The sequence below is a fragment of the Chenopodium album genome, chromosome 9 (assembly GCF_948465745.1).
Source record: "Chenopodium album chromosome 9, dcCheAlbu1.1, whole genome shotgun sequence".
Taxonomy (NCBI): Eukaryota; Viridiplantae; Streptophyta; class Magnoliopsida; order Caryophyllales; family Amaranthaceae; genus Chenopodium; species Chenopodium album.
Window position 1 is genome coordinate 36,060,088 of NC_137842.1, and position 12,177 is coordinate 36,072,264.

The window sequence follows — 12,177 nt, forward strand, 5'->3', positions numbered from 1 at the left end:
GAGGTCTAATTAATTCTAGCCTTTCCATTAGCCACATCTGTAAAAAATTGCAATGCAAATAAATTATTATTACTATACAAAAATATATTTTTTGATTTCTGTAATTAAAAATATTGTTTTTCTACCTGTAATAAAATTGGAGAGACTCGAAAAGGTGCTTTTGGGTTCCTTTTCAATTCATCAAGACAAATCATAGTCTCTCCAACTATTAATGGCATTGGATTTCTCCTTGATTCAATTTGTTCTAGTACGGTGGTTATAATTGATTGACCCGCATTATTTTTACCACTACTAAGAAAAAATTGATCAAGCATGCAAAATAAGAAAGCCCTTCTTCTATAAATATGAAAAGATTCAGAAAGAGGTTTATCAAAATAATGGCGAACAAATTCTTTCAAATTAACTATGTTGCCATCTACTATTTTTGATAAATCCCTTTCTTTTAAATTGAAGAAGCGTTCAAAATCCTTGTAATAATATGCATCTACTCTAGGGATTACTATGAGGTCTATTGCAGGAAAACCTAAAATAACACAAAATTCTTCCGGCAAATGGCTAATTTCATCATACCCTATTCTAAAGCAATGAGTATCAACATTCCAATATTCTAGAGCGGTATGAATGAAATCTAAGTCAAGATCTACCCCTTTAACACCATAAATTCCCCCCCAAGTGAAACAAATCTAATTCTTTTCTTTCTCTACCATTAAGAGATCGACACCATTCATGGGTGTATTGGGTGAAAGTTTTTGTTACTAGAGACATAATATTATTTTTCTAAGGCCAAGAATTATTTTATTTGCTGAAATTATGAAAAGAATCGGCTGGGCAGGGGGCTATTTATGCACGATTCAGGAGCAGTTTTAATCAGGGTAAAATACGGAGACATCGCTAATTGGCGCCAGACGCCAAGTGTAGCGCCTGGCGCTACATCAAATTGCGTGGCGCCAGCTGGCGCCAATCTGCCACGTCATACGCGCTTTCTAAAATCGCGTTTTTACCTTAATTCGAGTTGACTAATGACTTTACGGCTCCGTTATCTCTTCTAAACATCTTTTTATTCTTCTTTTAATTAATATAGCTATTATATTATTATATTATTCTTTTTTAGATTTTATTTAGATTTATTTCCAAAGTTTTTTATAAACACAAGCTTTTATTTGACCTTTCCTTTTTTCATTTTTCTTTTTAGGGGAGAAAGTCGGATACCCTCCATCAATAATAAAAATGTTGGAATTTTTGCGCAAAATTACTTGTCACACTTTTCTTGCACACATAAACATACACATAATAATAACAATAATAAAAACTGAAAAAATAAAACATGATAAATAAAATAAACTCATAATAAGTATGCTTATACAAACTATGTCTAAAAATAGTGAGTCTAAGGCAAAGTTCTATACAAAGTCAAAATAAAAAATCACGGGAACAAACTATGGCGCCGGGGGACGTACACCCATCATCTCGAAAAACTGCGCCGTACGTGGAGTCTTCTCTCCACCAGCTCCGGCTCCAGCTCCAGTCTCCACAGGAGGAGGAAAGCTCAACGTGGGTCCACTCCACCCGAGATCAACCTGAGGCTGAGGCTGCGGAGGCTGTTGCGATGACGAGCCCACCTCGTACATCCCACCACCTCTAAAAGCCGAGGTAGCCTCTCCCTGGCCTACCAGTGCAGCATGAGCACCCTCAGAAGAAGATCCCGAGCCCTCCGCAACATCAGCACGGGCAGCCTCAGAGCGACCGCCTCTACCCCCTGACGTAGTATGGCGACGTCTCGAGCTAGACCTCGCCGGATCTCTCTGCATCTCAGGTCTCGTGCGGGTGTGAGAAGCAATAGGTTGACCCTGCAAAAAAAATTAAATCAGAAACAAGGCGAAATCGAAGCAGAAATGCAAAAACATATGAAAGACAGATTACCTCCTGGACGGCATCGTCCTGACGGCAGGTAGCCGCATTCCTCATCCGGACGAGCTGGCTCCGGAAGGCATCTATACATCGTGCCATCGCCGAAACCACATTGCGCGAGAACCGTCAAAGAAATAAGTCAGTATACATACATAATATATATGGACAAAAATTGCAAATATCTAAGCTTACCCGAGTCTGGTGGCGAGGAATCGACCGCTCTACGAAGCGCTCGCCCTTAGGAGCCGGAGGAATCATCTCCTCAATCGGCCCGTATGTCCCCTGGTAATGGATGGACATACGGGGTGTCACGAACTCAGCAACATCCACCTGATAAAGTAAAAAAAACCAAGTCAGTAAAGCATTACTTGGGGGCTACTTAACGAAAAGTAAAACCTGAAAAATCTTACCCTCACATCCTCAGCCGGTACAGGGGCTGGAGCTAATAACGGCAGTAGCTCCTCAGCATAGCACCGCCCGGGGATTGCGTAAGACCGCCAAAGGGTGCCAGCTCCCTCGGACATGCTCAACAACCTCGCGGCGTCGAACATGTGACGTGGTAGAGGAGCAGGAACGACAAAAACATCGGAGGAATGATGTCTAGAAACCCTCTCTCCCAGGTATGCGATCGCTCCATAAGTCCCCAAGAAATAGCGACACTCAGTAGAGTACTGTGCGGCTAACCCAAGGACTACCAAGCCGACCCACGGTCGGTACACCACCTCAGGCCCCTACAAAGAGCATCAATCAGGCGAGAGTTTACCTAAAGCATCACAAAGAGGCAAATAAAAAGAAATCGTACCGCAATAATCCAGTCGCGGACATATGTAGTTGACATCCCCACACGGCGGCTGCCCCAAGAAGCGCTCACTGGAAATCCGCTCGGCGACGGTCTCGCCGGCGCAGCAGAGGGGAAGTACTCGCAGAACCAGATCTACAAGGAGTTAAAATTATAAACAAGTGCTAACTAAAATGTAGAGCTAAACTTTATAGGGAATAATATTTACCTCTACGACCCTCCAAAAGGCGGACAAAGCAACATTCGTCCCAAAGGATCGGTGTCAACACGAGTCCCTGAGTGCACGAATGAAGTCAGCATAGGCCAAGCTGGCCCAATCATAAGTCCCGATCCGGTGTAGATCGCGGATAGCAGGAAGGTAGTAAAGCAACGCCCTACTACCCTTGTCAGGGGAGAACGTCCCTGACAACAGCATCAGCGCAAAGATGCGCACCCGCTGCTCTCGGGTGGTCACATCGTCATCGAAAGCCGCTGCCAGCGTCGAGCGGCGAATCCCCCGAGCACTAAACTGAGACGACTCGACCTCAGCTCGGGCCTGAATGGTGATCGGCCCCAACAGCTCCTCGACCTCAGGAGAAAAGACGCCGATTCCACTGTCAAACGGCAGTGGCACAGAGTTGAACTCCAGTCCCGTGATGAGATTGAAGTCCGTAGGAGTGACCATCATCTCACCCCAGGGGAAGTGGAAAGTGTTGGTGGTGTCCTAGAAGAACTCCACCAAAGCACGCACTACGTGGTGACCCCCGCTGGAGGCAACCATTGCCTCGGAGGTCAAACAAAGCAGCAAGTCCGCAAGACTCCCATAGGTGTCTCGTCTCAAGGTCCCTAGCGATGTACATCTTGTACAAATCGCCCAAGCCATCACAACCGGAACCGTGACAGCGCGTCCTCTTGACCGTGATGCCCTGTCTCACCCTCTATGAAATGTGGTGGACGGGGACAAAGAACAGGGTCCGCTCATCCCACTCGGGGAGTCGACCAAGCGAGGTGTAGCGTCGTCCTCTACGGGCTCATGCTCCCGCCGAGTGTTTCGGGACCGTGAACCAGAGCGTCGCTGTCTAGCCATGCTACATTGTGCAGAATCATCATAAATTAAGGTTCTATAGTATCTAAGGTTCGCCTAGCCGCATGATACTATGTTCGCAAAAAACACAGAGTACGTAGTACTAAAAAAGAGCACAAATTCAAATTGAGCATATACGACATTTTTAAAGCAATCAAAAAATTTCTTGCAATACTATAGTAATTATTGTGACAAATTGGACAAGAATTGCTAGCAAAAACATCAAGAACGGGTCACATTGTTCTTCACAACCTTAAGAGGTCCAACAATGGCAATTTGCTCATTTCTTCACCAAATTGAGTCAAACAAGTCTCAAATTACTCCCAAGGCAATATATAAACATAATCAAGCAATTTCATGGCATAAAATTTGATAAACAAAGTGAATTAAGCATTCTAAATTTCGAATTTACATGAAATTCGAGAATAAACATGTCAAAAATTCATAAAAATCGGTGTGAGTTTGAAGAAAACTTACATAGATCGAAAAAATGGATGAAAAGAGCTTTAATTTGCAACAAATTTGAGTAAATTTGGTTGAGAAACGAGTAAGAACCAAGCAATTGAAGTTCTGCAGTTTTTCAAGCAAACACGGCGAAGCAAAACAACAAAAATGAAGAAGAAAGGGGTATTTAAGGAAAACCCCGTGCTGGCGCCAAGCGTTAGGCTTTGGCGTCAAAAATCAGGCTTGGCGCTTGGCGCCAGTCCTATCGCCTGACGCTAAGGCTGTTTGTTTGTCGCTGATGGTTTTTCAGCGGCGCCAGAACAGTCAGCCACTCACTAGGGTTGTTCTACCTCCTTGCAACATATTTTGGGTTCCTTGGTACGCCAGTTAGCCCCTCTAAGAAATTTGCCACGATTTTTAGTAATCGGCTTGATTGCACAAAGTGATCGACCTGATGAAAAATTGTCTCACTTAGCTTAAAGCGCATATGCATTGGCTCATTAACAAAAAGCACCGACATATTGGTTCATTCAAAAGGCACCAACATATTGGTTCATTCGCAAAAGGCACCGACATACAATTTAAAAGCAACAAAAGCGCCGACGTACAGGCATAGCGGGAGCAAAGTTCAAGCGAGCTTTTTAAAGATCGACAAGCGGAGATCTTCGGTAATTTCTTTGGAAAATTATCGCAACACATGAGGATAGCTTTAAGCGAGGATATCTTCGGCAGCATTCCATGGCTTGCAGAGAGTTGTCACAAACAACTGAAGGTAATTTCAAGCGAAGTTGTCTTCGACCATGTTCCCTTAGACGTGGAAGATGGTCATAAAGCGGAAGAAGATTGTTTCAAGCAAGGCAATCTTCGATAGTATTCCCTTGGACGTGGAATATTATAAAATGCGGATGAGGGTGATTTCAAGCGAAATTATCTTCGATAGTATTCCTTTGGACGTGGAATATTATCAATGCAGATGACGATTGTTTCAAGCGAAATAATCTTCGATGGTATTCCCTTGGACGTGGAATATTATCATAGCGGGAGAGGATCGTTTCAAGCGAAGCAATCTTCTAAATTGGAAGTAGTTACAAGCGTAGCGGTTTTTAAGCGAGATGGCATTCTCTTGGCAGGAGGTCATCAAAACAAATCGGTTACTTTCAGAGACGTGTGCTCGATGGTGCAAGATACGCGTTTCTTAACTCTTTTATTTGTTTGACTAACGCTTGTTTTGTAGGTATCGGCTTTATAAGAATGACTTAGGATCGCAGAACGTTCTGAATCATTCTCCGTCCCTATCGATACATTGACTTTTGTTTTCGAAACTTGCGTTTCTCCAAACTCAGTCAAAGTGGGGGCTTCTGTAGACACCCATTTGTGCACCAGTGGAAAAAATCTTATTTGTAACAAGCTATTCGTAACGGACATATGATTTTCCGTTACAATTAAGTCATTCGTAACAGGCAAATTCAATGTCCGTTACAAAAATGTTGTGAATTGGGCAGGAAAAGGGTTATTCGTAACGGACAAATTGGTGCCCGTTACGAAAAAGTTGTTATTCCTAACGGACAGATTGGTGCCCGTTACGAATAAGTTGTTATTTGTAACAAGCATTATTCTGCTCGTTACGATTAACTAACTAATCGTAACCAACAAATATTGCCTGTTACAAATAGAAAAGTCAACAGAATTTTGACCTTGTTATTTGTAACTAACATGGGGTGTCCGTTACGAATAAAGTTTTAAAGTAAGCCCTAAATTTTTACTTTCCCCTTTCTCACTCCCTCTGTCAAAAAATTTCCTCTTTCTCTCTCCAATATTGAAGCAGCTCCCGCGCGCTCAACTCCATTGAAGGAGCTCCAAGCTCAGTTCAATCTTTTGCTCCTCTCATTCTCACTCTTCTCCTCCATTGAAGCGCACTTTGAGTTCTCCATTATTGAAGCGCACTCCGAGTTCTCCATTATTGAAGCGCACTGCGAGTTCTCCATTATTGAAGCGCACTCCGAGTTCTCCATTGAAGCGCTGTCTGAGTTCTCCATTGAAGCGCTGTCTGAGTTCTCCATTGAAGCGCTCATAGTTCTCCATTAAAGCGTACTCTTTCTCTCTCCTCCCCCAATTTCGTAACCCTTGTTTCAGTTTGCTTAATTGCAATTACTTAATTATAGGTTTTATTTTTTTTTTCCCCAAATTAATTGATTGATTTTACTATTTTCCATTTGTTTTGGGTTTTATTATGTTTTAGTTTAAAAGCCTTTGAATTTTGAGCTAAGTATGAATTAATTGATTGATTTTTTCCCCAAATTATTACTATCTTTCTAGATCCCCCCTTACATCGTGAATCCGTTTATTTGCAGTTGCCCTGCGCATGATAAGCTTTGGATGTGATTACCACTGGGCACAAAAAGATTCTCGCTTTGATCAAGAGGTAGTTGTATATTTTGTGCTCTAATTAAATTGCGGCCTTGGTCTCTCTCTGCACTTGTGTTTCGGTCTTGTTGTCTCCTACAGACTTACCCAAGATATATAGTTTTTCTTTGCTAAAGCTAGCTGACTATGTCATTTTTAATGCCACTTATCAGTTGAATGGAATACCATTAGTTAAAATAATGCAATACTTCTCCCTGCACTAGGAACTTCTACGTGCATTATTTTTTGACTGTTTGGTGGATTGTCTAAAGTGAGGTTGAAATGTACTGGTATTTTTTTGAATATGTCTTGCAAAAGATTTGGCATCTAAGGAGGGATTTTCTTTATAAAATTGCTAATTATTTTGTTTATTCAAATGATTTTAGATTAGGAATGTAATGTAGATTCACTAGATTGCATGTTTATAGTTTTATATGGAAGGTTGGCTTATTTGACGAGTACAATACAACTGGCAAAATTAGTATAGATTTAAGTTTGCTTGTATCTCAAGTAGTCAACCTATGGTTATCCATGTTTTCAGTCTTTTCACTTCCACATTGAAATGAACAAATAGAGGACATAAGAGATTGAGGGATGCCCTCAAGTGGTTTGGGGTTCGATACTAATTCCCCCATTTCTGTGATAGTATCTTTTTGTCAATAAAATAATAATAATAAGTTGTTACTTACTATAATATTTAAATTACTCATTTCTCATGAAACTATCTCACTATATAGTTTATCAATAAGGTTAATCCTTAAAAATGGGTAAAAAAAACCAATCACAATACGATGAAAAGGTATTTGTATTATCAACATAAAACTTATCTCATGTCTTACATTATAATGTTAGTTGTTCAATTTAATGTTACTCTAAAATTGATTAAAAGTTACCCAATAATTATTTGATATGATATACATACATTAATATCGTTAAACATCCGAGAGTGAGGGGTAGCTCACGTTGATAGAACTTCCCTCTCTATATATATGTATTATTATATGTATTCTTAAACATCCGTTGAACACAAAATTTAATGGAGAAAATATTAACTCTTTTAATCACTATAAGAGGAACAAAAGTTTAAAAGTTCATATTTCAAATAACTTTTGAATGTTATCAAAATAAAAACCTTTACAAAATTGTTATCTGACCCTAAGTTTAAAAGTCTTACTACAGTGATATTCCTGGCCATTTGTTTGGAAATGGAAACTTACTTCTATTTAATTTGATATTTTGATTTTGGTGGGAAATGGGAGTGACTTGAATTTGATGTTTCAGGAGCAGCTCGGTCCTTAGCTCCCTCAACTCCATTAAAGCAGCTCCGTCCTCATTTCAAGATGGTGATTTGATTTGGCTTAAATCTGACAATTTGGTATGAGTAATTAATTGTTTTGTAGCTTGTTTTTTTTGTTTAATTAGTACATTGCATTGAGAGTTTCTTTCTTATGATTTTTGTTTAATTTTCTTCCAATTTTCTGCCAATTCAAATGTGTTAATATTTATTATGCATTATATTTTCATATGCCTAGATACCCGTTCAAGATTTACTCATTAGGAGTAAATCTTGAATAGTCCCCGTTTGGGACTGTTCTTGGAATTGTATTCTCACTTAGGATGTAAATGGTTGCTTGTTTTTCGGAAGTAAAGGTAACTTTGTGTTAGCATTCCCTAATGTGTTCTCAGGGTACATATGTAATTAAGAAATTAATTACATCGTGTACTTTGAGAACCATAGGGAAATACTGCCGAAATTTCCTTAGTGCCGAAAAGTGGTCAACCATTTGCTAGTGAGAACTTCCAAGGATGGGTTAGGTTGGAGCGATAAGGACCTTTGGAATCATGCATTTGGAATGTGTTGATATGTGATGTTGAATATAATTTGTTTCTTGGGTTTTAATCATACATATTTAGAAATGGACCGTCGTTGGATGTATAGTGGTTCTCGAACCACACCTGAATACTTAGCCGGGGTCAACGAGTTCTGTAGAATCGCAGTGCAACACCAATGGAGTACACTCGTTGAACAAAGGCTAACCAAAGCAAGACCTATTTTCTTCCCTTGTCGTGATTGTAACAATGTGAAGAGGTGGGAAGACATTAAGAAAATAGAGGACCATTTGATTATTCGTGGGTTTATGCCAGACTACAGTATTTGGTATTGGCATGGTGAAAAATTTCCTCCCGCGGATAATTCTTCTATTAACGACAATGAAGCTGATGAGAGAGAGCCGAATGGTTTTGATGATAATGAAGTGGGTTTTAATGATGATGTTGAGGAAGACAGGATAGAAGAGATGATAGACGGGTTAGGCGATCATGTTAATGAAGATTCTCATATATATGAGAATGTGTCGAAAGCAGCTGAGACACCGTTGTATCCTGGTTGTTCTAAGTATTCCAAGCTTTCTGGGATTTTAACTTTATATAACTTGAAAGCGAAGAGTGGGTGGACCAACACTAGTTTCACTTTGTTGTTGGAAACCCTCTCTGATATGTTTCCAGAAGGAAATGACATTCCTAAGTCGACTTACTATGCGAAGAAGTTGATGTGTCCATTGGGTTTAGAGTACACCAAGATCCATGCATGTCCTAATGATTGTGTGCTATATCGAAAGGAGAATGCAAAATTGGATGCTTGCCCAAAGTGTGGTGTGTCACGATACAAGCGAGAGGGCTTAAATAAGGATCCCTTGAAGTGGCCACCAGCTAAGGTAGTATGGTATCTTCCTATAATACCAAGGTTGAAGCGCCTGTTCTCAATTAAGGATGAAGCAAAGAAGTTGGTTTGGCATGAAAATGAGAGGAAGAAGGATGGGTTGATCAGACACCCAGCTGATTCGTCGCAATGGAAACACATTGACAAGACATTTCCAGAATTCGGGAAGGAGCCGAGGAACATAAGACTGGCATTAAGTACGGATGGGATGAATCCACTTAGCACTCTTAGTAGTCAACATAGTACATGGCCTGTTCTTCTGTCAATATACAATCTACCTCCTTGGTTGTGCATGAAGCGCAAGTACATCATGTTATCACTTCAAATCCCAGGTCCTAAACAACCTGGCCATGAGATAGATGTTTATTTGGAGCCCCTTATTGACGATTTGAAACTGTAGTGGGATGAAGGTGTTGTGACATTTGATGCTCTTTCGGGTACAAATTTCAGATTAAGAGCCATGGTGTTTTGTACTATTAATGACTTTCCTGCATATGGAAATTTGTTAGGGTACAAAGTCAGAGGACAAAAACCATGCCCTATTTGTGAGGATGACATGCAAATTACACGCTTGAAGCATTAGGGGAAGAATGTGTACATGCATACCAGACGATCACTTCGTCGAAATCACCCATACAAGAAGATGAGACAACAATTCGACGGGCATGTTGAGAAGGGAGGGAGTCGTGAGCCATTGACAGGACTTGAAGTGTATGAGAAAATTAAAAATGTTAAGACAATCTTCGGTAAGATGCACAGAGAGATACCGAAGAAGGGTGTGTTGTGGAAAAAAGTGTCTAAGTTGTGGGATCTTCCTTATTGGAAGCACTTGTCGGTTCGACATTGTCTTGATGTTATGCACATTGAAAAAAATGTTTGTGAGGCACTAATTGGGACTTTGTTGAATATCAAAGGAAAGACAAAGGATGGTGTTAATGTGCGTAGAGACATGAAGGAAGCTAAAATTCGACCTAAGTTATGGGCTGAGGAAAATGAAGCAACGAAAAAAGCATTTTTGCCCCATGCGTGTTATACATTGTCTAGAGAAGAAAAAAGGATCTTTTGTGAGTGCTTGAAAGGAATCAAGGTGCCGACAGGGTATTCGTCGAACTTAAGGCGTTTTGTTTCTACTACCGATAAGAAAGTTGTTGGTATGAAGTCCCATGATTGTCATGTGATGATGCAAGTGTTCATGACAATTGCACTCCGAGGCCTTTTGCCAAAACATGTTAGGCATGCTATTGTGAAGCTTTGCTTGTTTTTCAATGCAATTTGCAGTAAGGTGATAGATCCAAAAACACTCAACGATATGGAATATGATATTGTTGAAACATTATGCAAATTCGAGATGTATTTTCCTCCTTCCTTTTTTGACATAATGACTCACCTTGTTATGCACTTGCCTCATGAGATAAAGGAGTGCGATCCTGTATTTATGCGTTGGATGTACCCTTATGAGAGACAAATGGGTACTTTATATATATATATGTTTTTATATATGCTGTAGGCTACAAGTCTATTTATGGATATCATTTTTTTTTCAATTCAGGTTCTTGATCTGCCATATCTTATATATGTTTTTTATTTAATAGTTGGGAAACTTGCAAAAGAATGATGAAGGAAACAATTCAAGTGATGTTATTGGTATGGATGCCCTTGACAAGGCTTTAGGAAAAAGGGATCACCGCGGGCATGTAAAAGCACTAGGAAGGTGTGGGGTTGGAGTTAGTCACACACAAGTATTTGGGAAGGGATACAAAAAGGGTAAATCATCCGGCCAAGGTGGATGCTCATTAGAAGAGTTAGAATCAATGAAAGCTACCCTAACTCAAGAATTTGAGGCGAGGCTAGAAGAAAAGGTTGAAGAGAAGCTTCAAGAGAGGATCGAAGAGAAGTTGGAACAACGGGTGGCAATGGAGGTGAAAGCTTATCTCGCCAATTTACTACCATAGATGACCGGTGACGTGGAGGCATTTCAAGGAATGCAAGTGATGACGAACATGGAGGCAACACAAAGCCCTCGTGTAATAGAGGTATATGTCTTTAACTAATACTAAAGATATGACTTTACATGGTTAACATGTATAATATTGATCGAGTTTTTTGTAATATGTAGGTAGCCACTAAATGTTGCCTAGCATTGAAAGATGAGTACAATAAAAATTTAGTGGTTGTGGCAGATGGAACGGTATATCCTGTTACCGGTGATGTTACGCACAACCTGAAGATGTTACCTGATCATTACAGGGTTAGTGTGGACAACCCTTATCCCGACTATGCCCTCCTCGATATACCGGTACCGTCTCCCGATGGTGTGACTAAGTTGGGAAAAGCCAAGTCTTCCTTTGTACTATGACCCATAGACATGGTTTTTTTTGAAGAAGAGGTATATTCTCCTACTATTAACATTAAATCCCATCATTTTTGTATACTTTATCTACACTAATATTCACCTATTTGTAAAGGTTTCACCATCGCCAAAAAAGAAGCATAGATCTCGCCAAAGCGAAGAAGGGGACGATAGTTGTGGTGTGAAATCAAGGCAATCTACCATCAAACCCACAAAATTCCTACCACTTGAAGATAAAATTGTCGATACTTTTGGCGAGGGGTGTGATTTGTTGTATTGGTTAATGAATTCTGATGATGCAAAGTATGATACAACATCGGTACTTTTAAAGGCCTCAATGTTTAATTTTGATAGCGACAAACAGATTTGGGTAACCGCTACCGATGTACGTGAATTTCTAAGAGGATCGTGGGCTAATGTTTCATTGATTCATTTTTATATCATGTAGGTTACTTAATCTTCCTTTACTTTGGTTCTTATATTCACTATAG

The 12,177-nt window shown here is 40.1% G+C and overlaps 1 long non-coding RNA gene across 1 annotated transcript; it reads left to right on the forward strand.

The window, feature by feature from the left end:
* The first annotated feature begins 6,060 nt into the window (after positions 1–6,060).
* On the forward strand, positions 6,061–11,370 carry LOC145559728 (uncharacterized). Its single transcript, XR_014092905.1, has 3 exons — positions 6,061–6,302; positions 6,566–6,636; positions 11,317–11,370. It is a non-coding gene; the product is annotated as an uncharacterized LOC145559728 (long non-coding RNA).
* The last annotated feature ends 807 nt before the right edge of the window (positions 11,371–12,177 follow it).